Here is a 26,078-nt window from a genome sequence, read left to right as displayed (position 1 = left end):
TTTGTTTTATCTTAGCCATATAATTATCTTGGAATTTATAAGAATTGGTAATATTTGATCAACTTAACTTGAAAATATGACATGTAACTGTTACTAGTGATTAGTTACTTCTAAATTGTTTTTCAATGCTAAATAATTTGTTGGCCATTGGTTGGTGACATTGTTGTCACTGATTGGCAATGTTGAGAACATTGGATTTTTAGCTGTGGCCCGGGATGTGAACCAAATAAAACTGAAAAGCTGCAAGTCCTTCTTTATGACTTCATGACTTGTTGCAACCCATGTAGGTGGCTAAAAGTTTTTACCATTTCCTCATGATATGACTATTAAAACCAGTTTTTATTGTTTATTTTGTTTTGCTTTTGCTGATTTTAGATGAACTTATTTAGCACTTTATGAAACAAGAGGAGAACAATGGGTTGTACTATAATGTAGTCTGGTTGACTCCTAAGAGAGGAACTAACTAATAATTAAATACCTACAATGTGGGAAAAACAATTAGTTGTTTAAATTTGTAATATAATACAGGGGGCTGTGATAATGAATTACTTAATTTAACACTCTTGAGATGTTTGCTTTAGAAGAGAAAGTTTAGTGGAAAATGAGATATAACGTTCTTACAACAGGAAAAGGGTGTTCACTACTGGGAAAAAGACAAGAAATCCAGCTTCCACAGACCAGGTAAAAAAGGATGCTCTTCCACCTGACTTGTTTGGCTAATTTAATTCTGTTTGACCCATCAGCACATTTTGTTTATCAAGTGCAATTTAAGAATAATAGAATCAGCAAAAACATTGTTCCAAGAAATGAAATCACAAATGAGCACTTTTTTCTCTTTCAAGTCTGACTTTTCCTATGGTCAAAAGTTATTGATTCCCAGACAGCCTGTGTCAGTCGGTGAGGTCTGGGGCTGATTCTTCTGTGGAGTGAGTGCCCAACCCAATGGGCATAAAGGTATTGCCTTTGTCCATTGTTTAAATACTTTAGAACATCATTGACAAATACTGGATCTTTTAAAGAATCTTCCTAAAGGGTCTTTACTCAACTAATTTTTGAAGGCATTGTGTGAACCAGGAAGTTCAGAGGTGATAGAGAAAACAAAACAAATGTAATGAATGCTTAATGATTTGAGTTACAATTAATTTTCCTCTCCTGTTATTTAATCAGGGCACATATATACAAATTATTTCCATGTACAATTTTCATTCATTTTCTGATGTATACTAGAGAACCCCTCTAATATGCTTTATTCGGTTGATTTAAATCAAGTCAAATTTTATTTAGTCCCACTCCAAAAAATAATGTCCACTGAAGCACTGGTTCACATGTTTCTTCTGGTAAATGTTTAAATAGATATAAAACAGCAAAAAATTTTAAATTTTCAGATACCACTAACAGCACAGGAAAAATTGGGACATGCTAATAGAGCCATAGTTTATATTCTGTAGTTGAGTTCTGAAAAGATTCATTTGCATTGGATACTATATCCTTCTTTGAATTAACAATCCAATCAATGCACAGAATTCCAGGACAAAACAACAACTAAACTAAACTAACAGAGCCACAGTGTTTCTGGTAATAAAAGAAATGCAAAATTTATTTTAGGATTTGGCTTCCCACCCCATTCCACCCCATCACCCCAGAAATACTTTCTGAATATAATTCTCTGACTCCTTGAAGTGAGAAAGATGAGCTAGGTTATACTATTTAACATGCTCCATGTTAGATAAAGAAAATGCAGCAACAACATGAGGCTTTTATTATTTAAGCTTTAGAAATCACATTGAAATGATATGGTTTTACTTGATAATCGCAGCTGCCTACCTGGCCAGCTGCAGTTGGCTCTCTATTCTATATGAGTAGATAAATTTCCCCTTCGCCTTTGTCCTGTCCAAGAAATCCTGATCCACTAGAATGATTCTATGACATGGCAACCTATCGAACACAGGCATTCTATCGCATGTCATCACCTTTATCCAGAACCGCAGTTCTTGCCATGAACTTCACATTAAAATCACCAGGGGCAGCATGGGAGGGAAGCTTTTAAAATATGCCCATGCCTGAGTCTGAACCACAGAAATCCTTATTTAATTGCTCTGTGGTGGAACCCAGGAAATAGCATTTTAAAATACCTCACTGAGGCAGCCAGGTGGTTGATTTATGTATTTCCTTCTTTTCACCATGGTAATGGCTGAGCACCTTTAAAGGACCAGGTAGCCTCAGCCATGTTCAAGCTCAGGTATGGGGCTTATGCAACAGGAAGACCACCTACAACCCCAGATTTTTCCCATCACAACTTCTCAGGGAGCATGCAGAGGTGAGGAGGAGGCCGAAGAGTATTTCCTTTTAACAAGCTTGTTTCTCTGTGTTGGCAAGGTGCCCAGGGAGAACTGGCCTTCGGGCACGCAATGGAATGCAATATGGACCTTGACATTAATCAGGCTGTGTCTTTTCCTCTTCCGTTCAAAAGCACAGCCCAGCCATAGGTGAAGAAACAGGGCTGCTGGATTCCTCTCTCCCTATTGTCGGGGAACATGGAACCCTGAACTTCAAACATTTATAATAACGTTTAGTAGTAAGTAAAGAGCCCTGGTCAACTTTCTGCAGGGAAAAGCTATAGGAGGTTGGAAGTCATTATACTATTCTTGTTTCATGAATGAAGCTTTTTATTTTTTCCCCAGTTTTGTTCTCTACTGGGTCTCTTCTGAGTCCCACATCAGGAAATTTGAAGCTGACAATAGCCTGTTGCTGAAATAAAGTTCAGGCGTTTTCCTCTCGCTTTCTCCTTCTGGTTTCCCTCCCTGCAGCCTGGGTTCACGACAGCTTCTTGTTGGGCAGGGCATTAGCCTTTTGTAATTTATTGCTTTTAGATTAAATCTGGGGAAACTCAATATTGCAGCTGAATGATTAGAGCAATACCCCTTAGAGTAATAAATTTTCTTTGGTGCTGTGCATCTCCAGATCATGTTTCCCTTCTAATTACATTTACATAAATGATATTCTGTAAAATTAAATTAACATTCAAACGGTTACACTGGCAGGGAGAGACAAAAATTAGTTACCAAGTTTCATCTCTTAAAAAAAAAAGTAGTTCTTTTCATAACATGAATCACTACCCTCCCTCAAGTGTCAGCAATCGAGAGACCTTTTTGGTTCCAGAACTTCACAGAGATGTTTGGCACCAGACAGTGAAGATGTTTGGGTTTTTTCTCGGGGATTTGGGCCCTGAAGCCTCATTTGATAGTGACTATAGGGACTTTTCAAACTTGGCCACTAATGAATTGTTCATCTTCCCCTGAGTGTCTCGCCTGGAGACTCTGCAGCGATCACGGGGAATGTCCAAACTGAGTGTGCACACAGCACGTGGTCTCCTCTGTGCCTTCCTCACCAGCCGACCCTACCCTTGGCCACAGGCGACATCCAGAAACTTCCTACCTTAAAATGACCCCTACACTGCTTCAGTATGGTTCCATTTTAAAGACCTTGGGTCTCTTTAGAAGTGTCACTATTTGGAGAGTTTGAATCAGAATCATCAAAAAAACTACCACTTCCTCATCTTAAATAAGAATGTTACCTCAACCCTGTTTACATGTATGACAACAGAGCGATGTCAAGAACCATTTCCACTGTATATTTCATCATATCTATTTCCATTAAATTTAAAATCAATCATTTAACATTTGTGAGTGTGATGATTTAATGTAAAATGTGATTTTACTTATGTGATTATATATATGTATGTATATATATATGGTTTAGATAAAGAGATAGTTAAATCGAGTGTTGACAGGTTTTGCCTTGATTGTTTCTGTTCTCCTTGTTAAGTACCAGAGCCCATGACCCCTTAACTAGGTTCAACAACACCTTGAACACAACCATAGTTACATATATTGAAATATCTGATAAAATGTAGCTGTTGGGAGTCCACTCTCAAAAACCTTTCTTTTAAAAGAAGTCTGTCCCTGGCACATCCTCTCCTGGATACATCTGTATTTGCCCTCCATCCCGCCTGACTGACTACTCCTATTCTTCTCTTTCTTAGGCTCACATTCACTGTGCTTCAACTACTCATTTAACAAATATTCAGTAGTGTCCAGGATGTGCCAATGTACTGTGATTTCACCAGAGATAAGATGGGAAGAAAAAACAGATGCAGTTCTTGTTCTCATGTAGATCATGGTCTGCATGGAAATACAGATGGTAGCTAAATAACCATATTGATAAATGTTTGATTACAATCTGAGAGTAGTGTGCAAAAGAAGAAACACAGCCCGGCAGAGCATGAATGCAAATAATCCACCCTTGATGGAAGTTGAAGAGTAAATATGGAAGTTAGGGAAGCATTTCTAGGGATGTGACTTTTGAGCTTCGATGTCAAACATGGACCTAGGAGAACCAGGACACCTGGAAAGTAGTCGTAGGGTCAGAAGGTGACCATGCCAGCCTGGGAGAAGAGCATGAACTAGAGTACCGCCCTGGGAGGGATAGTGCATGTTTGATTCCAAGGAAGGCCACTGTGGTTGGGTTGTAGGAAGTTTGGGAAGAAACATGGGTAGTGAGACTAGTGAGGCAGTATAAGCTGGGTATGCTAATAATTTTTTTCAGAGCAATGGGAAACAATAGAAATGCCATTCCCAGGGAGGTGACGTAGTCATATTTCCCTTTTGCAAAGATCACTCTGACAGCCTCGGAGTAGTCAGAATGGCTGTAGGGGGAGCAGTTAAGCAGCAACTACAGGAGTTCAGCCTTTCTAGACCAGAAAGTTGGCTATTGAAATGGAAAAAATGCATATAAAATAAAAAGATAATTCAGAGGTAAATTTGCATCATTTGGTAATAGTTTGGCCACGGGGAAAGGGAGAAGGCAGTGAGTGAACAGATGCCTCTTGGGTATCTCACTCTATAACCAAGTAAGTAATGGATGATGGAAGAACTAGGCAACACAGGGCAGCAGGTTCAGTGAGATGGACAATCACTGTAGCCTTGGGACTACTGAAATAGATATCTTGGGGGAGGGGGAGCAGGCAGATACATAAACCTAAATCTTGGAGAGGAAGGAAGCCAGGGTAGGGTGTATAGAGAAGGTAACTGAAGCCATGAGCACAAATGGGGAGAGGTGAGTGAGCACTGGAATTAATTTGACCAACCATGTCTTAGGTCCCCTGCCACTTAACGCTCTCCTCCCTTCCCTCATCGGAATTCATTGTCTGGTTCTGCAGTGTTCTTCCCACCTTTTGTGTGGGACATTATAGACCTTGCCTACAGTCATTATAGACAATGACTAGCTGGATTTTGACTGTCTCACTTTCTCTTCCAGGGTCAGCTGCCACAATCCCATTTTCTTGTATCTTGAGGAGAACTATGAAGAAATTAAAGATGATGGTGAATTTGAAGCCTGGGTCTTAGTTCTCTCCTCTAGGCTTCATCTGGGAAAAAACCTTCCTTCTTCTAACTGATTCACTCATCACTTCTGTTTATATCAAGAGCTGATTTATAGTATATTGAAAAGCATATATTAATGAACCATGTCATAATAGAGTTCTATTATACTGTGCGAATGTTTATCATTCGTTTTACACCCCTTATGTAGCATTTATATTAGGCCATACATTATAGTTATTTCCATACTTGTCTTCTTTCCCTTGTTCGAATTCAAACTCCTTGAAGGCAGGATTATTGCTTTATGTAGTTTTATACCCTGCGTGGCCCCCAACGCAGTGCCTCTCATATAACTACCCATCAGCACGTGCTCACTGAATCAATGTCGAATGACCAGAGCCAGCGGTCTACTGCAGAAAAACAATTGCAGTTATACTGTAAGGTCACAAGAAATTGGGGTGGGAAATAAAGACCTGGCGATATCTGACATGAAGCACTGCCCAATAAGTTTCTGTAGGCTGATTGAATTTTAGGAAGAATTGACAGGTAAAGAGGGAAAATTTCATGATGAAGGATGAGAATAAACTCACAGTTCATCAAAAATGCCATATTCTCTCATGCCCCACCTCTTGCTTAGGTTGTTTCTTGGCTGCAACTCTGTTCCACGCTCCTTCTCCATCCTGCAAGATTTGACCTAATGATCACTCTCCAGTGAAAATTTTCTCTATTGGTCAGAATTGGAGACATCCACCTTCATGATCTCATTGATCACACAGACTGTTCTAGTGTAGCACGTTTATTTTACGTATGCATACACCTCAAGCCCCCCACCAAAGCCCCTGGTGGACCTGACTGGACAGAGTCAGCTTCCTGCACAGAAGAGGTACGTAACAGGGCAAGCGAGTAGAAGGAAAGGGGACAGATAAGGCGCCACATGCACAGTTGAGCATAATTTCAGCAGTACTTCTGATACCACCCTACCACTAAAATACATAAACGTAACTTTTTACCTGCCTGAACTTCCTTTTTAGAGGAAATGAACTACCTTATTCTAGAATTAAAGTTCAGGTTGATTTCATCTACAACTGGAATATGAGTCAGGAAACATGAATGCCTTTTGTATTTAAAAATCTCTATGGCTTTGGGCAACTCATTAAAACAGTGGTTTCACTGTTATTTTCTGGAAAACAGGCATTGTAATCTATCAAATTAGTCAGTACCCATGAAAGCAAATCACCCACTGTGACTGTATAAACAGAACGGAGAATAACATCAGTATTAGTTACTGCTGCTGGTGTGAGAAAAGTCAGTGGCGGTGGCTGTCAATCTGTCATTTAGTTCATAAATGATTACAAAAGTATGGAATGTGCCCAGGTTAGTGCTAGGTGCTTTAGAAGGGAGGGGACATTTCAGGAGACAAGGCTTGTGTTCTCAAATTACTTGCAGTATCGACCAGGAGACATGACTAAAGCAAATCAACTAAAGGCAAAACATGTGCAAATACAGGATCTCGTGCAATCAGCCCATTTGTGCCACTGTGGTCCTCAGAAGGAAAAGGGTGCTGGGTGGTGGACACTGTTATTTTTATGTCAGGAGAAGCCTCTTTTTCTTTAACCTTCATAGACACCTCAGGGTGTCCCATAACCTAGTTTATGACAACTTGCATCAGGATCTGCCAATTCGTGTTGCTCTTTTTTGCAAGTCAACCTCTTTCTTCAGTTTAGCACTCTGAGTACCTCACACAACAAATCTTGGGCTCAGTCCCTCCAATTGCCACCTGCAGGCTGCAGAAGACCGAAAGCTCCTGCAGGCCTGGCTTTCCCAGGTGGAATGCTAGGGGCAGCTCTCAGAGTCTGATTCAACCTGCTGGCTTCTCGCTGCCTGCCTCTGGGCCGGTTGTCAGTAGATGGATGCCTGCAGCACTGGCTCACCAGCCCGAGGTGAACAAATGGGACCAGTGCTTCAGAGCTCCTCGGGGAGAGCTAAGAAGGCCGGTCACTGGAACCCATCATTGCCTGTGGCTTATACACCAGGGAAAGGTTAGAGAAATTTATGAGTAGACACCATATGCCAGCCCAACATCTGTTTCCTCATAAGGAGCATGAATATAGGACAGTGCTAAGTGCATTAAAGATGAGAGTCAGGCACAGGAAAAGTGCACTTGAACTGCTTAGGGGTGAAGACTCTAAGGCACTGTTAGAAGTTTCCATATTTATGGATTTTTTTCATAGATTTTATATTTCAGAGAAGTTTTAGGTTGACAAAAAAGTGGACAAGAAGGTACAAAGACTTTCCATATGCCCCCACCCGCAAACACACAGCCTCCTCCATTATCAACGTCCCCCACCAGAGTGGTGCATTTGTTCGCACTGATGAGTTTACATTGATGCTTCGTGATCATCCAAAGCCTATAGTTTACATTGGAGTGTACTCTTGGTGTTGTACATTCTGTGGGTTTGGATAAATGAATAATTACATGAATTCACCATTTAGCATCATATAGAGTAGTTCTACTCTCCCCAGAATTTCCCGTTCTCTGCCTACCCACCTCTCCTTCCCCACATATTCATTTTTAAGAGGAAATTTTATGTAGAACATCATATGCCAATATAGGTGAAGCTGTTCTCATTAGGGTGCTGGGGGGCCCAGAGTCTTTCCCTCATCCTCCCCACAGTGGTCCCTGAGCTACTGCCATTGGTGCTGGGAATCCAGAAGAAAGAGTTTCAAAACTGTTTTTGTAGTTACTAAGTGAATGGGATTGATTTTCCCCCCAATATTTCTGCACTAAACACTGTAGAAAAGCTTATCCTTATCCATTCTGACTTATTAAGATGTTTGGACAAGTGCTCATCACAGATTGGGAACTTGTTTATCAGTATTCTTGGGGGGAAAGTCAACTATAAAATTTATTTGAAGTAAACCATGAGTTAGCCTTCTTCTAATAAGCAGAGTGCTTGCAGAAGGCAGGGGAGTGCAGTATAGGTGCATTGATGTTCTTCTCTAATCTTTCTGAATCTAGTAGACAGCAAAGATCATGTTTATACTGTGCTATTCCTCAGGCCAGGTTGTGACGCCCAAGTCTCAACTGATAGTGTCACACAGGCAGGCGACACAGTGGGAGGGAATGTGGTAGAATTTCAGTGATAGTGCCACCCTCCGATTTTGCAACATTGGTTTCGGAAGTGGTGGTGATGGATGGCGTCCCGGGGCCTTGCGTCATCTTCACGGTTCTGTACTTGCCGCGGTTCTTCAGAGGACGTCTCCCTCGGAGCTGTCGGCTCCAGTCGGTGCTGCAGCCGACACAGTGAATGGCCGCCATCGGCAGGGCCGTAATTAGATATACAAACAGCAATGACAATAATATTTTTAATTTTTTTAAACTTCTTGGTACGTTGAGGAGGACACATAAAACATAAATGCTTTAGACAATCCTGCTCAAAAACAGGAACTAACTCTACTGGATAATTATGCTGAAATAAAATTAAGAACTAGATTTCATTTAACTAATTAAAATGTGACTGTGATAGGAAAATATGCCCCAAATTAATGTCTGATTAAAAAGAACACCCAGCAGAAGCCATAGGATAGAGTAGACAGAGCATGGGCTACTGAGTTGGAGAGAACTCTCCAAGCTCAAATTTCTCTCTGCTCTACTGCTCAGTGGCTGCCCTGTGAACTTGCAGAGACACTTCATCTTTCTGGACTTAAATATCCTCAATAATGAAAGAGAACTAAACTCTAATTCTCTTTTTTTGGGTGTCGAGAGACCCAGTGAATGGCACATTTTTTCTTACTTACATGTATTCATTTCACTGAAAACCACGCATGCCAGCTACGTGGTCAACTTTACAGAAGGATCCTGATGACATGGGAGAGCACTGGTTTCAGAGTCTGGGGACAGGCAAGTGGCTCAGGTGCTATGACTTCTCGTTTTCTCAACTATAGGATGAACCATCTGGAGTAATAATTAAAGCCTTAGCAAACACTCAAATTCTTGGCCCTTCTTGTGGTAGTTTTTTGGGGAGAACCATGATACACATCCAACAACTTTAGAAATAACCAACTACGGGCAATGCCAGACTTTGAGAGGTCGGCTGCTCTGCTGCTGTAGAGAGCTCCGTGACACGAGTGTCCCAGTTTTCTGAAATCCATCGTCCTCTTTGGGGTAAAGCTGTCCTTCACTGAGTTAATACTCTAGGCAGCCCTGAGCCGAATTCTTGTGAGCCATGGAGTTGTGGGTGCCTTGTTGTCTCTGCTCCACTAAAGTCTCCACTTTCTTCTCACTGTGAGCTCCCAAGGGTCAAGGGAAAGCTAGCGTCTTGTGATAAGTTTCAAACTTCTTAAAGTCAAATTAAGAAAGGAATAGTTGTTAAGGAAACCCTCAACCCTCACCTCACCTCAAATATTCACATCAAGCTCCAAGGCTAATAGGAGAAAACTAAAGAAAACTCAACACCCAAAGGACTAAAGCAAAGAGAGAAAGTTCAGCACTGATTCTTAAGTAGAAGATTTCTGTGGCTGCAAGACCATCCCAAACCCTAAATATAAGAGAAAATAAATCAGATGTACTTCTGTTCCCACAAGAGGAAATCCTACAGGATGGTGGAAATGGAAATCTGTCGGAGTGTCTCTTGTGATGCCAACACTTTACCGGAAGTTACCTGGCAGCCCAGCACCTATAGCTTTTCCTGGCAGTGATACAGAGAGAAAGGGAGAAGGTTATCAGGTCTTACTATCTCCTGATGTCTGCTGGTATCAGCTTGCTCTGGACTCCTGGTATACGATGTAGCAGAGCCAGAACAGCCTGCACAGTGCTCCACCACAGCCTGCCTTTGCTCTCCCCCCGCTGAGCTCCATCACCCCGGTTATGATCCTGTCCTTCCCGGCCTCTGCTGCAGAGGAGGACCTGGAGCACAGCCTGACTGAATCCTCCACTCTGAGTGCTCAGCTCCCACAGTCCACAGTCACTGGCGTACAAAAGGCCCCCAGAAATGCTTGCTGAATAAGTGGAGAATGAAAGGAATCAGGTACTGACACCACCTTGTCAGAAAGGAATAAAAGTAATGCTAGAGTATTTTGGCCAATGAAAATTGCTGTTCTGAAAACCCATTCTTAGATTATTTTGACTTGGTCATAATTTGCGAATTTTTCTTTCTTTTTCTGAGAGTGAAGTGGTGAGGTAAATAGTAGATATACAGGTTCTCTCACTTGCATGATGTTAGACATGTTACTTAACTTCTCCGTGCCTAAATTTCTTCATCTTTACATAGGAGAGGATATATGTATTGATAATAATGTAGCCCAATATGATGGATATTTTAAAGATTTTATTTATCTATTTTTAGACAGGGGAAATGAGGGAGACAGAGAAGAGAAACATCAGTGTGTAGTTGCCTCTCACACGCCACCTACTGGGGACCTGGCACAAAGCCTAGGTGTGTGCTCTGATTGGGAATCGAACCGGTGACCCTTTGGTTTGAAGGCTGGTGCTCAATCCACTGAACCACACCAGCCAGAGCTGTGATGGCTATGTTAATTAATTGGATGGTGGGAATCTTTTCACACTGTATATGTATATTAAATCATCATGTATTGCACTTGAAATATCTTTAAATTTTATTTATCAATGGTCCCTTAATAAAGCTTAAAAATAAATAAACATGACCAAGAAAAAAGAAACATATAAGATAATCTAGCAAAGTAGTTGAGATGATTAAATTCATATGTATGAAACACTTGGAAAAGTGCCTGGCTTTCAAAAATCTTGTAACTATGAATAATTGTTTTTAGCAAGTCACTGTTTAAATGGGCAGAGTCGAGTGAACTCTACAGGAAATCAGACATGGGAGTTCTGGTCCTTGTTCTTCCACTGAATGTGTCTGTCCTTTAGCTGCTTGGGAATTTGGTGCCCTGATCTGTAGAAAAGGCTGGAGTTGAAGCAACTGACTTTGAAGGCGCTTTTGGTTCTGACGGTCTGTGGCGTTCTGAGTGATTTGGGTCAGTGAACTCCTGGGAAGTTTGGCTTTTGAAGTGACTGAGAGTTGGCGGCCCTCTGACTCTCCACACTGTGCCAGTGTCCCCCCTTTTGCACGTCCCACTTCCTCTGTGTATCCCTGTTGTCTGCGGAGTCCACTGTACTTAAAGGAAGATTGAAAACCTGTTTGACTTATGTCAGAAAAATACTGCATTTTGTTAAAAGACATCTTGCTTTTTTTGCTTTACTGTTTCTTAAAAAAATGAGAGGTTTCAGGGGATAAGCACAAATAATGAAAAATGAGAAAATGGTCAGTTTCCCAGCCCTTCCTAAACTAACTTTTCACAGTAGCACTTTTTTATTTGGTTTGGGGAAAATTTCTAGAATTCCAGGTATTCTCTTAATATAACTAATAGCTTTAAAACAGTGTAACACAAATTATATATTCAGTCATTTTGGTATTTTAGATTTCTGATATTTTCTTCCATTGACTTGGAAATTCCCAAATGACTGAATTTTGAAGCTATATCATTGGTGTGCCATTTCCATCTATTTAAAACAATGAATACATTGACCCCGAGACTAGAATTTCTATTCATATCCTTTTAAGTCCTATTCTACTTTGGTTATTCTATATGTGATTTATAGAGAGCATGGTATATTATACACAGTCATACATAAAGCACTTGCATGTTCAAACATTTTTGTGGGGTATGGGTTCGATCAGAATAATTTGGAGACCACGTTTTTGGACAATACAACATGTAACTTTGGTTCTAGTGGACTGCAAAATTGGTGAAATGTTTTGACTGTCACAAATTCATGAATTGAGTGTTTATTGAGCACCTACTGTGTGCTAGGCTCTACACTAAGTCCCATATGTTTTTGTTTATGGATAGCACTTTCCACGCTGGAAGCGGTAAGTCGACACGGTCCACCGTTGGGAAAGAGCAAACACATGGCCATGTGGCAGAGTTTATCTATGTCGGATCAGCCTCTCTTTACTTTCATGGCTTTGATCTTTTTACCTCCACTAGTCATTGCAAACATATGCATGTTTGGCAAGCGGATAAATGTGGGACAATAAAATACAAAGTATACGTCTGAAAACAAATGACAAGGGACCCTTTCACAGCACTGATAGGAGAAATTTCATGCCTGGCAGGTTTGGCACTTTGTGGCCGGCTGCCTGACAGCTGGGAGAAGGAAGATTAGATGAGATCAATAAGGGGCTGGCTGGAATCAGAAGTAATGTGCGACATTTTCGAAGGCTGAGAACTTCCAGGGTTCCAGATATTTAACTGCTCTCCAAAGATGAAGTAATTTGTCATTGTTAAGGTTTGGGGGTCATAAGAGAAGGAGTTTAAGTTTAGAGCACCTCAGTATCCCAAGTTAGTTATACAATGCTTACATGAGGCAAATGTGTGTGCATTTACCCAAGGCAGCATCTGGGCCCCTTAACTTATGTATGTAAACCAGTACATCCATCTTTAGGGAGCTTTTATTCCATTGGAAACATGGTCCTCAAAGACTGTTGAGGAATGTTAACAAGTACAGTCTTGCAATTGAAATCTCAGCCATCCTAAACATTCGGAACAAGGCTGATGGAATTTGTGTGAAAGGTTAGAAAGGTGGAAAGAGGGAGGCTAAAGAAGAATAGCTTACCTGATCTGGAGATCAAGCGTACAGGTCGTCACAGACATAAAGACTCGGTTAGCAATGTAATGTAGGCTAGTGTCAAATGCAGAATTTTTTAACTATTTTATAGGCAGTGGTTGGAAATAGCAAGACAACTGAGTCGGGTTTGTGATATTGTCCAGAGTAAGGTGTGAGACCAATCAAAGGCTTCGGTTTGGGGCTCTCAGTAGTGGCACATCTGCAGGGCAAACCACTAAAGTGCAGGGAAGGGCAGAAAGCAAGCCCGGCAAGAAATCATCTACCGCCTCCCCTTTTCCTCAGCCCAGTGTTGTCGGACCCAGGCACCCCAGTCCATCAGATACCTGGAAGTCCCCACCATCAGTGAGCTGTAACTCTGGAATTGCCACTTTGAAACGTTGTCTATTCAGAAACTTCCTGTTGATTTTCAATAATTAAAGGGAATTAAAAGCACCAACTGAAAGCAAGTGACAAAACAACTCAGAATCTCTGCTAGGAAACCTGTGGATTTTGCCCCATAGGAATTGGCTTTAGAAATACCCAACAGAGAACTTCTGCCACGGTAGAACCTGATTAGACAGATATATCCAAAAATAAAATGAGGAAGGGTAAGTACTGAATTTGAGAGTGGAACTGGCCAAAATAATGTATGAAAGCAAGCCAAGCAATCTGGCTGACACATCACCCAGTGTCCCTGAGTGTTCTCCAGGGTCACAAAGAAATCTCATGAATTCATGAGACCTGGGCAGGAGGAGAGATCAAGGCAAGCCAGTTGTGATTCTGTGCAATTTGGGGGGAGCTTTTTCTAATTTTCACCCTGTTCATCTCTCTGTAATCTTTACAGAATGGTAATCCCAGTTATTCCCCAAATCATCTGGTCATCAAGGCTCTAGAGACATAACTGTGTGGCTGAGTTCGCATTATTTCTAGGAAGGTGCAGGCCAGATTATATGTAGTGGGGTGATCAGAGAGAACAGCTGCCACAGAGCTCAGACCAGAACAGGAATTCATTCACTCCACCAATTCAGTAAAAATGTCTTGAGCATCTACCACATGCCGGACATTGTTCTCAGTGCTTGGGATGCATTAGTAAACAATACTATTGCTGAATAAATAATCAGTCCCCACCCTTTTGGAGCTTATATCTACTGAAATATCAAGGACACTGAGAATATATTCATGGCATTTCAGGACATGGAGTAAACATTAATCACAGGTGAGAGTCAGCAACAGAATTCAGACCAGTCCCTTCACTCCACCTGGTACATCTCAGATATGTGGCCATAAGGATTCTGTTCAGGACCACCTCTGAGGAGAGGAAGAGCAGGTGGAAATGGAGAAATGAACTCAGAGAAATTAAATTAAAATCCTGGCTCTACTATCTATTACCTAATCTTAGTCAAAGGAATTAAACTCTCTTTGATTCAGGTTTTTTACCTGTAAAATGTGGATGAGAGTACCTACTTCAACCTGGCTGGTATAGCTCAGTGGGTTGAGTATGGGCCTGCAAACTAGAGGATTGCAGTTTGATTCCCAGTCAGGGCACATGCCTGGGTTGCAGGCCGGTTCCCAGCAGGAGATGCAGGAGAGGCAACCATAGGTTGATATTTTTCTCCCTCTCTCCTTCCCTTTTCCTCTAAAGATAAATAAATAAAATATTTTTAAAAAAGAAAAGAAAATACTTACTTCATTGTTTATGCTACAGGTAAAGGTAAAATGTTTTATCTTTTATTACAAAGATAAAATCCTCTACAATGAGCTGGCTTAGAGTAAAAATTCAATAATTTGTATTTTCTACATTTATCTTTGACAAATGTAGTTGTCTGTGCCAATTCTATAACTTACTTTTAAATGTTTTGTGGGGACTACATTATTACCTTTTTTGCATTTGAGGTAAAATAAGGAAGAAAGAAATTTGGGTGACTCCTTTGATGGTGAAGAATTCTGACCTCTGCTCATCAGACAGCCTTCCATAATGATCTTAGTTAATGGACGCTCTTCTTCCCATTTTGGTCACCTATGGGAGGTATCTGCCATTGGTTTCTGTTCATTTTGATCGAAATGTTTCTTAGTGAAATGGTTGAAATAAAGCAAGAGAAGTGTGCGCACAATGCAGAAGTGAATGTCTGATGTTCTCAAATAAGTCTCTGTATCCCTGAGGGCAAGAAATAGAGAGCCATGGGACAGGAGGGGTGTCTGGGTTAAAAATTCAAGCTCAAGGTGAATAAACAAGTAATCTCATGAAGATGCCAGGACAATCAAATAAAGTAATGTCTTCAGAGCACTTTACTCAGGATATAGTAGGTACTTGATTTTCCTTCCTCTACTCCTGCTAATACCATCAAGCAAAACTCAGTTTTCCCTAGATTATAGGAATAGATGAGGAGTAAATTTGAATATGCACTATTCTATACCAGGATAAGCCAATTTTTATATGTAACTTCATATGAAAATGAGGCATTTGTGGAACAAAAGAGCTATGTTCTTCGGTAACACTAGTATCCTTTCGGCTGGAAAGACATTTTTCTTAAGTGGCTGGAGCTTGTTGCTCGGCTAGAGACATCCTATTTATGGTGACTTTCTCTAAAGCTCATGATTAATGTGGGCTTTTAAAAATTGTTTTTCTTTGTGTTATGTAAATAGAGTTTCTCCCCAGTATGGCTGAATGCTGCTTTTAATTAAATTTAGGAAGGAAGAGGATGGGGGTGGGGTAGCCTGACAAAGTGGAAGAGCATCAGTGAAAATCACATTTATGTTTGGAGCTTGGTATTTAAAAATACAATAAATAATATGAAAGAGAGGACTTCTCCAAATGGGAAAATAATGAATATGATTATACTTCTTTATATTGTTCACATTTTGGCTTCTTGATAGGCTTCTTGCTTTGGCAACAAGGGCTTTATTTTATAATTGCTAACTCTAAGTATTTTGTACTTATCATGCCACGAACAACCTTTCTTTTCCTTTACTTTTTCTCCAGAAAAAAAAAATCATTGTCTTATGAAAGTGATTTTTGCTATTTAATTAATTATATGTTTAGTTGTATGACTTGGGCTATAACATAATTGAAACTTGAATCAAGGCTAATTTACACTGGGCTACAGTTAACTATAGTACGGAGCAGAAACGACATTAATTTTGGCTAAAATTTAGCTTTACTTACTATACTCTTTTCTTGCAAGAAATACAAATTAGCGGTATACACATCGTGACTTTAAAAAATAGTTTTCAAACATTTGAACAACCTGCATTTATTTATAATAGTTATGCTAATTAGAAACTAGTCTCATCTATTCCTCAGAGCAGGTCCTGAAGAGCCTGAATCAGCAACAGGTAAAATGAATAAACTCTGAGACAAACATAAATTATTGTGGGAATTTGGGAGTTGTAAAACATTATTTCTTCAAAAACATTTCCTTATCTAGACTTTTTTCATGGTTTTGGCCTGACCTTCCCCTCTGCTAGTTCAAGTAAGTAAAACTGGTCTGCATTCCTAAATCATTCCTGAAAGGTCTAACTCCCTCCTTCCAAGGAGCCCTGTCTGCCTGGCAGTTAACGTTCTCTCAGGCTGCGTCTCACCTGAGGCAGTGCACGAGATCACGAAGAAGGCAGACTGACTCCCCTCTGAAGTGTGATTAGGGTTAAAAATGTGCATTGTCTAATGGAAAGGAAAACTCTAAATCCAAGGCAGTCATGCTCCTGTGGTGAGGTCAAAGAGTGAGTAGATTATGGGTTGAGGGGGATAAAGAACAGAGGAGGAAGATTAATGTGCTCCGTGGTATTTGAAACCAACTTACAATTGGCCCCCAGAGTCCAGAGATTTACATATTGTGTAGTTTGAAGAAATGGATTCGAAATTTTAGAGGAACCTTGAAAAGTGCTTCTTATGAGCTTTCTTGATCAATAAATCCCTGATTTATTTTAAAACAAAAGGGAAAATAATTTATTCAGAAAAAAGCAATTTGCTTGAAATAACCATTTGATTAGCAATCACTGGGCAGTGCTTAAAAGACACAATTCAATTCTTATAAAGCTTTGCAAATTTAGGCAAGTTCCTTAACTTCTCAGTGCCTCATTGTTATAAAGAGGACAATATTAGGAATAAATGTTATCAAACAACTCAGTCTACCAGAATTCAACACTATGCATTTGTTAAAAGAGGAGGAGGAGAGAACAATAATTTATTGCAAAGATGATTCCATCTGCCATTTCACTCAATGACTATTTCCCTGGGTAAACATGAAACAGAATGTATGAATTTGCTTCTCCTTTGTTTGGTCTTAATCTCTGAGGTCCTCATAGGATGTGAGCATCTCAATAAACCTAACGTGTTTCCACTGTTTAAAGAAACAGTACTTACTTTTGTACAATAGGAGCCTGTATCTCTAAGCTGCTACTTCATCTGGGGCTCGAATAAACAGCGAAGGAGGTCACAGACATTGGCCGGTCATAGTTATTGAGATGATATGGCTATCATAAATGTAGGGTTTTTCTTACTTAGGTATTTTCGGTGAGAATGTAGGGAACGGGGAGTTGCTGTTTAATGAGTATCAGTTTCTGTTTGGGGTCACGAAAAAGTTCTGAAAATGGGTAGTGGTGATGGTTGCACAACATTGTAAATGTGTTTAACACCACTGAACTGTATGAATGATTGAACTAGTAAATTTTATCTTAATGCATATTATACCAGAACAACAACAAAAAACAGTAGTTTGGAATTCCGTGAGAAAATATGCATGTCAGAGACTTAGCACAAAGTCATAAATAGCCAATAAAAATGACTATGATTATTAGAGGGGTTATTGGGTGGCTCTTTATATAGCAGGCCTACTGGTCTAATTTTATGTCTTTTGACTCAGTCTAATGAATACCCAGTCTGGGAGGGCATGTGATGGTTCTCCTGGCCAGTAGGCAGGCACATTTTAAGGCATAATTCCCAGAACTCCTCTTTGGATCCCACTACTCCTTGCCCCTTCCTCTCCTACTGCCTACCTGTTCTTTGTTCCTTTGTGTGTCCAGCCCAGGCACAATTTGGGTGTATTTGCTTTCATTTCCGTTTCTGTTATCACCCTCTAGACTTGTCTGCATTTTTGTGAGTTTCATTTTTTATTCCCTCTGAAATTGCTTTGTGTTCTTTCCCATTTTCTGTAGTTCTTTGCCCAGTAAAATTTCCTGTACGATGAGCTTCAGTTCTCAGGACTTGGGACACTCAGTGGTGACTCACCTGCAGGCTCTAACCTCCTTTTCCATGGGGATCAGACATGGACCTCAAAATGGGGAACCAGGACTTCAGGATTTCCCTCTTAGAACTATTCAGGGTTAATCTTCTAACTGGGACACCGCTCCTCAGTGTAGCTGGAGAGGTAAGAGAACAGAGGTTGAGGGCCTATTGAGCAGTCACCTGGGAAAAACAAATCCAGGAGCAGGAAAAAATGAGAAGAGAGTCAAGGTCAGGGATAGAGTAACATAAGGATGGTAGAAGATATTGAGAACACAGAAAAACCAGGCTAAGGTCAGGGAAAGAAACAACGGTCACCTCTGATTTGAGGCCCCTTCTCTAAATATAGCCCCTGTTTAAATTCTCAGCCAATTTTCTCTTCTGCTGGTCCTTCTCCCACTGCAATGTCTGCAGCTGAATCTGGAAGAGGACCTGGCATTAGAGTGTGACAGGATCTTAGAGATGATATCATTCTTCTGTCTGATTTTCAGATGCGGCATGCTCCAGAGAAGGGGAATGGGATCCAGCTAATGCAGCTCTTCAGTGGTGAGGTCTGGACTTGGAACTCAAATCTCACTGAGTTCAATGACTCCCTCGTACTTCATGGCCTCTCAGGGGTGAAGGCCATGATGATGAAGTTGTATACAACCATACTGAATATAGCACCATATGCATTGCAGTAGGTAATAAATGCTTCTTGATGATGGTGGCGATGAAGATGATGATGATTATGGCCGTAGCGAAAACTCCATTTAGATGAAATTAAATGATACTGCGTGGATGAGAGAGGAAAATGTCGTGCTATTTAATGTCTGACATGTAAGATGAATTTGGTAATGAAGCTCGGGGACTTATCAGGCCAGAAAACTGCATTCTCTCATTATACAGCCCTTAATGACCCACTTATTACTAATATAAAGGAAAAGATATACATATAAACACATGTTACTGAATGTTTGGTTGCAAGAAATGAAACTCGTACACCAGCTTGAGGGGTTAGCAACAGACGCTGTTTCTGTTTGAATGATCAAATTTGCTGTTTTCCAGCTGGAAAATGACAACTGAAGTAAAAGGGTAAAGGATGATTTGACTATACTTATAAAAAGATGGGAGAGCAATGTAAGGAGAGCAGGTGGAGTTGGCTAGCTGTAAGGATCGCTGCAGGGGACCTAGAAGAGGGAATAGATTTATTTGGAAGTCTGACTTATGCCTTCTTGTATTTTTAATAGTATTCAAGTTCTCACTTATTTGGCATCCGTCTCCCTGACAAACGCAGTTAGGGAAAACCTAATGGAGGTTGCATCTCTTCATGAAATCTAATGCCCTTCATCTGTAAGAGCTCTTCTTAGATTCTGGCTTAGAATTCCTTTGACACCCAGTCTTCAAGAGTTACCTGGTTTCCTAGCTTATAGCAAATTATAAGCAACACAGACTATGTGAAATGGGTATTTCCTGAAAGGCACACTCTTTGTGACCAGAGCAAATGGGAAAGAAAATCATAAAACAAACAAACAAAAAAAATAAAGGTACCTAGAATGAAATAGACCAAAGTGTTGCCATTTAGTGCAAGGAAGTTCCTACACACCCTGATAGCCCTTGGGGACATAGTTGATTTACATAATAACAAAGGAGCTTTGCCTCAGTCAGGTCATCTGAAGATTTAGATGGTTTAGATAACACAATCTTTAAGGCCCTGCCACCAAAAAAAAAAAGGGAGGGAGCAAATTTTTGATGCTATCTTTCTCAGAAAGACTATACTTAAAAATGGTGGAGGAAAGTAGATTATTATCCCCAAATTGGCATTGGCATCTGAAGCATTTATCTAAGGCATTTGGAAAGCTGGCTTCTTGGGAACACTGTGTTCCATGCCGCTGCTCACTAATGTGGCCTTCTTCAGTGTGGTCAGGGTTGCAGTCCTGCCTGCACTGTGTACGAGTGAATGACCTTGGGCAAGATACTGACTGACCTTTGCTAGTGCCCAGTTTCTCCATTTGTCAACTGTGGATTTTAATACCTACCCCAGAGGGATGTTCTAAGTATTAACACATTGATTTGAAGTGTGTCTAGTGCTTAGATTCCTGCCTACAACAAGAAATAATAAATGATAGTTCTGGTTATATTGCTGTCGATAACATTAACACACCCTTTTCCCTTCTATGTTTGAGTGTGTGTACTGTGCAGACTGAAAGCATGAAGTTATAGAGAAGGGGAACCTATGAACCTTGAAGCAGCTGGTCAGTGGGACAAAGGGCGAGCCTCTCCCCCAGGTCAAGTCACCACCACCGACAGAACTACATCGGGGCCTCATTCTAGTTACTGGCTGTCCCTCCCACTACAAACAGTGTAAGTATCGATGTATCCCTTTGGACTTTATGTGGAAATTTTTGCAAACTTTATCTCATTTGGCCTTCCCAATAACCTTGTGAGAGTAGTATGTATCTGCCCCATTTCATTTCAGATGAGGAACGAGTACCTGTAGTCGAGCATTCTTAAACCTGTTTGAATCATCAGTTTCGTATAAAAATATACCAACCAATTACAAATCAGCCTCATCTGGGTTTAAGCGAGTCTGCAGGAAACTGTAGTGGTGAAGAGCCCCAATGTGTGCAATGTATTACTTGGTTGTTATGGAGTTTGATGCAACAAAATGATATCTGTTCTTTTTGATGTTTTTGCAATAAATTAAATAACCCCCTTTCTCAATTAAAAAAAAACAAGAAAGAAAAAAGGAAGGGAGAAAAAGTAATGTTCATTGAGCCTCTATGCACAAACATATAGTTTGTTTATTGAACTAAAAAGATAGCTTTTTGCATTAGGCACTCATTATTCTCATGCAAAAGTCTCAGAAGGTCAGCAGACTTTTTTGAATTGCAGTAAAATATACAAAACATAAAATTTACCAGTTTAACCATTTTTATGTGTATAATTCAGTGGCGTTAAGTATATGTACAATGTTGTACCATCATCACCACTATTCATTGGGCAGACTTTTGATGGGTGAAGAAAGCAAGTGATACAACCAAGGTCAATCACTAACATGCATTTGTAGAATAAAATTAATTAATTTCCTCATTTGATGCTTTAATTCAAAGATAATTTAAGATGAATTGTAAAAATAAAATACAAGTCCAATTTATACAGTTCTATGGAGAACTAGAGCAAGAAAATAAAAATTAAGCTAGAAGATGAGTTTGTTCACAGAAATCTTTCTGTAAATCTGAGATAAATTTGTTTTCAAGGTCTGTAGCTATAAACTTTTTATTGTGACATCAAAATTACAACTAAAATATAGAACAACCATCACTCAAAAACATCAGAAATTGAGGTGAGGGGGAACTCTGACAACTACAGATTAAAGAAACCACATCTATCCAGACTGGTAGGAGGTGTGGAGAAGCATAATGGGCTTGTCCCACATCCAACTGTGGTGGACAAAAATATGGGAGGGATATCTTGGGAGCAAGGTCTCTTGGGCGCTTCAGGCCCCCACCCCAGGGTTTCAGTGCCAGTATAATAAGTACCCGTAACTTCTAGCTGAAGAAACCAATGGATATTGAGGCAATGGAAGAAATGTCTGGAGTCCCAGGTCATTCCCTTTAAAGAACCCATACAAGGACTTATTCAGAATCGCTTCCTCTGAGCACTGCAGTAGCAGCTTGAAAGTCACCAGTGGCACACAAGGAGAAACTGAACTGTCTGGCATCAAAGCAGAAGCTGGGGGGACAGCTTTCTCCTAGACAGAAAGGCTGGCAGAGGCCATTCTCTTTTTTCTGAACCCATCCCCCCACAGAGCCACAGAGCTACAGAGACAGCAGGTGGGTGCCATGTCTGAGACTCCATAAACCTGGCTAACACTGTTTGCCCTGCCCTGGAAATCCCCCTAAGACTCCATCCCATGCAACTCATACCTACTCAAGCTGTTAGCAGTGACTTTTCTGTATCAATGGCTGGTCTTGGCTCACGCTTCACAACTTCCTAGATCCTATTAAACAAGTAATAGCTGGCCTTGGTAAGCCCCTGCCCATGTACCTCTTGCTAAGTGGCCCCAGGTCCAGCACTAACACATCGTGATTCATATCTTGGCTTTGCCTGGGAATCTCCAAACCCAGAACAAGTAGCAGCCAGCTCAGATTGCTTTATAAATCAGGCAGGGTGTCCTAGGGCAGAGCACAGGGCAGGGATGACCTTGGCATACACCACCCAGGAAACCTCATGGCTAGCACACCCAGTGGACAGCTCAGAGAAGCACCATTACCCTGCCCCTGCACAGCTGATCCTCCACAGAGGGTGGAGGTTTGTGGTCAGTGATGACAGTCAGTCCTTGTAGCTGACTGGCCTGGTAAGTCACTCCCATTTACCTGCCAACAGCAATCAAGGCTTAATTACAAGAGGAGGATGTACTCAGCCCACACTGTGCACCTCGAGTACCCAGCTTAGGTGACAGGGGAGGCTATGCCACTGGATCCTACAGAACAGCTACTACATCAGGCCATGTTACTACAACAAGGAGTCAAAGCAGCTCTACTAAATACATAGAAACAAACACAGGGAGGCTGCCAAAATGAGGAGACAAAGAAACAGGGCCCAGATGAAAGAACAGATCAAAACTCCAGAAAAAGAACTAAACAAAATGGAGATAAGCACTCTATTAGATGCAGAGTTCAAAACAATTTATGAGAATGCTCAAGGAACTTAGTGCGGACCTCGACAGCATAAAAAAGATCAAATCAAAAACAGAGGATACACTAATTTAAATAAAGAACAAATTGCAGGGAAACAACAGTAGAGTGGATAAGGCCAAGAATCTGATCAATGATTTGGAATATAAGGAAGCAAAAAACAACCAATCAGAACAGAAAGAAAAAAGAATCTTAAAAAATGAGGATAATATAAGTCTTCTAGGACATGTTCTAGAGATCCAACATTCACATCACAGAGGAGCCAGAAGGAGAAGAGATAGAGCAAGAAATTGGAAATCTATTTGGAAAAAATATTGAAGGAAAACTTCCCTAATTTGGTGAAGGAAATAGACATGCAAGTCCAGGAAGCACAGAGAGCCCCAAACAAGATGGATGCCAAGCAGCCTCCTCCAAGTTACATCATAATTAAAATGCCAAAAGTTAAATATAAAGAGAAAATTTTAAAAGCTGCAAGAGAAAAGAAGTTAGTTACCTACAGGGGAGTTCTCATAAGACTGTCAGCAACTTTGCAAGCTAGAAGGGATTGGCAAGAATTATTCAAACTCATGAAAAGTATGAACCTGTAGCCAAAATTGTTCTACTCAACAAAGATATAATTTAAAATTGAAGGGCAGATAAACAGCTTTCCAGACAAGAAAAAACTAAAAGAGTTCATCATCACTAAACCATTATTATATAAAATGTTAAAGGAACTTATTAAAGAAACAGGAGAAGATCAAAACTATGAACAATAAAATGACAATAAATACATACCTATCAACAACTGAATCTAAAAAACAAACCAAGCAAACAAGAAAAACAGAGACAGAATCATTGATATGGAGAGGGTTTTGATTGTTGTCAGATGGGAGAGAGTGTTGGGGAAAGGGTGGAGAGATGAGGGCATTAATAAGTACAAACAGGTAGTTACAGAACAGCCGTGGGGATGTAAAGTACAGTATAGAAAATGAAGTAGTAGCTACAGAACTTAAATGTATGACCCATGGACATGAATAATGTTGGGGAGAATAACTGAGAGACTGGGGGGTGTTGTGTAGAAAGAAGCAAAGGGAGAAATTGTGACAAAAATAGCATAATCAATCAAATATAATTTTTAAAGTTTTTATTGTAGAAGTTCTTTTTCTTATTCCCTCATATATTTATTGTATTCTGTACTAGTTGGGTGAGATTCTCTTTGTTTAAAGTAAATTGCTTATTAAAAAATATATATTTTATATATGAACATTACTTTTTGGAGGTATATTAGAACTCAGAACTTAAATTATTTATTTTAAAATATCACTTTTATAAATCTTACTTATTGTGTATTTTGTAATTTTTTAAATTACATAGAAAATAATAATAGTAACTAATAAATGCTCACTATGGGCCAGACCTTGAGCTACTTTGCATATATCCATTCTATCCTCACAGTTCTGTAACACATGGACTTTTCCTTTCCCCTCTTCACAAAGTGAGGCATACTAAAACGAACTACAATGGAACACCTTGAACAACATTGAACTGTGCAGGTCTACTCATATGTGCATTTTCCTCAATAAATATCATAAATGTATTTTTTATTTCTTATGATTTTCTTAACATTTTCTTTTTCCTAGAATATTTCATTCTAATACCACGCATAATACATATAACATACAAAATACGTGTTAATCGAGTATGTTATTGGTAAGGCTTCTGGTCAATAGTAAGCTATTAGCAGAGTTTGGGGGAGTCAAGAGTAATACATGAATTTTCAATTGGGGGGAAGCAGTTTGCATCCTTAATCCCTGAGTTGTTCAAGGGTCAATGTAACTATAATAAATAAACAAATATTTTGGTTTATCCTTATTTATATTCACACAGAGCAAAATTTCATAATGGAGGGCATGGTGGTAAAATGGAGAGGATGGTTTCATTCCACCTCCTGAAGGAGTTTGAATGACGCACAATACCCTTTTATACTTGGCATAACCTGTAAGTAAAGAACTCTATGTATTTAAGGGTTTCAGTTAAAAAGCAACATCTGAGGGCTGCAAGCAAAGGCCTTGTGTACATGTAGAAGGAATTAGAAACTGGGGATGAGGTTGATATTTTGGTAACTGTGTGGAATGTAAAACCAGTCACTGAGACAGTAGTAACAATAATATTCTAGAGCAGAGTTGGCAAACTTTTTCTGTAAAGGGCGCAATGGTAAATATTTTAGGTTTTGTGGGCCACGTGGTCTGTGTCACAGCTACTCAACTCTGTTGTAGTGTGAAAGCAGCCATAGACAGTAGACACATGAGTGTGGCTATTTTCCATAAAACTCTGGGGAACATTCCTAGGCCATTTGCGAGGAGTCGAGACTGTATTCACCCTCTTTCTATAGTTTCCTACAGACTGCCATAGTTTCTGCATCTTCTTAATCTAGATGTCCTGGGGTTTATAGTCTCCTAAGCCTTTTCAAACATATTTCATACAATTTTCCCATTGCCTCAGTGAGCAGATTTTCCCTTGATTTTATTAATGAAGAATATGAGACTTAGGCACTTTAAGAGCCTTGCACAAGGTTACCAAGTTGGCAAAAGGAAGCACCAATGTGAAGCCGTATGTTCTGATTCACAGGCATTACTTCTGCAACCTGGATTTTTCATCTGTGTAGATCTAGTAATATGGAAAATTATCAGAGTCATTTTTGTTGGCATCTCTCACAGTACCTCTTTACTACTTCCATCCCGAATATGTCATTTACCCATTTGTTCATTCAACCAATATTTATTGGAAGTATCTTTCACTCCAGAAAGGGTGTTAGGCCCTAGTCATATAAGAACAACAAAAAGCTCATAGGAACTTTACTCTTAAAGAGGTATAAAGGAGGCCAACATCACTCAAGTAAGATCATAAATATTACATTGTTATAATTGTAGTAAGAACTATATATCAAATGTTCTAATCTTATGCTGAGCATTTGATTGTTTGTGGAAATCTGAGATTTCTCCTAAGAAAAGATAATTAATCAAAAAGTAGAAGAATAGAAAAGCTTTTTAAAAAGATTTTATTTATCTTTACAGAGGAAGGTAAGGAGAGGGAGAGAAATAGCAATGTACAGTTGCCTCTCGTGTGTCCCCCTCTGGGAACTGGCCTGCAACCCAGGCATGTGCCCTGACTGGAAATCAAACTGCAATCCTCTG

This window comes from Artibeus jamaicensis, unplaced genomic scaffold (assembly GCF_021234435.1).
Source record: "Artibeus jamaicensis isolate MK-2021 breed Jamaican fruit bat unplaced genomic scaffold, CSHL_Jam_final contig_3174, whole genome shotgun sequence".
Taxonomy (NCBI): Eukaryota; Metazoa; Chordata; class Mammalia; order Chiroptera; family Phyllostomidae; genus Artibeus; species Artibeus jamaicensis.
The sequence above is the reverse complement of the archived record's forward strand: the minus strand, read 5'-3'. Positions refer to the sequence as shown.